This window comes from Brassica oleracea, chromosome C7 (assembly GCF_000695525.1).
Source record: "Brassica oleracea var. oleracea cultivar TO1000 chromosome C7, BOL, whole genome shotgun sequence".
Classification (NCBI taxonomy): Eukaryota; Viridiplantae; Streptophyta; class Magnoliopsida; order Brassicales; family Brassicaceae; genus Brassica; species Brassica oleracea.
In genome coordinates this window covers 9404762-9405109 of record NC_027754.1, presented here as the reverse complement: position 1 = coordinate 9405109, position 348 = coordinate 9404762, and the positions used below count along the sequence as shown (strand labels likewise).

Below are 348 nucleotides of genomic sequence, written 5' to 3'. Positions count from 1 at the left end.
TGGCAATCATTCAACAACAAATGCAGACTCAGCAACAACAGATGTTGCAGATGCAGCAGACCATCCAAAATCAGCAACAAGCTGCTCAAGAAGCAGCTGAGAACGCCGCGCGAGAAGAGCGTGGTGCTCCTATTGGGGAGCGAAATCTTCCGCGGAACTTCGCTACTAACCGCTCCCCCATCAATCCTCATCCTTGCACTCGGCAAGATTATGAGATCAAACCTGCACTGATAAGTCTGGTACAGAAGAGCACGTTCAGCGGTCTCACTACTGACATCCCGATGGACCACATCGAAGCCTTTGAGAGAATCTGCAATTTCTCTCGCTCTAACGGAGTGCCACCAGACT

At 50.6% G+C, this 348-nt stretch overlaps 1 pseudogene; it reads left to right on the top strand.

The window, feature by feature from the left end:
* The first annotated feature begins 20 nt into the window (after positions 1-20).
* LOC106302531 overlaps positions 21-348 on the top strand; it is a 4443-nt pseudogene continuing 4115 nt past the window's right edge.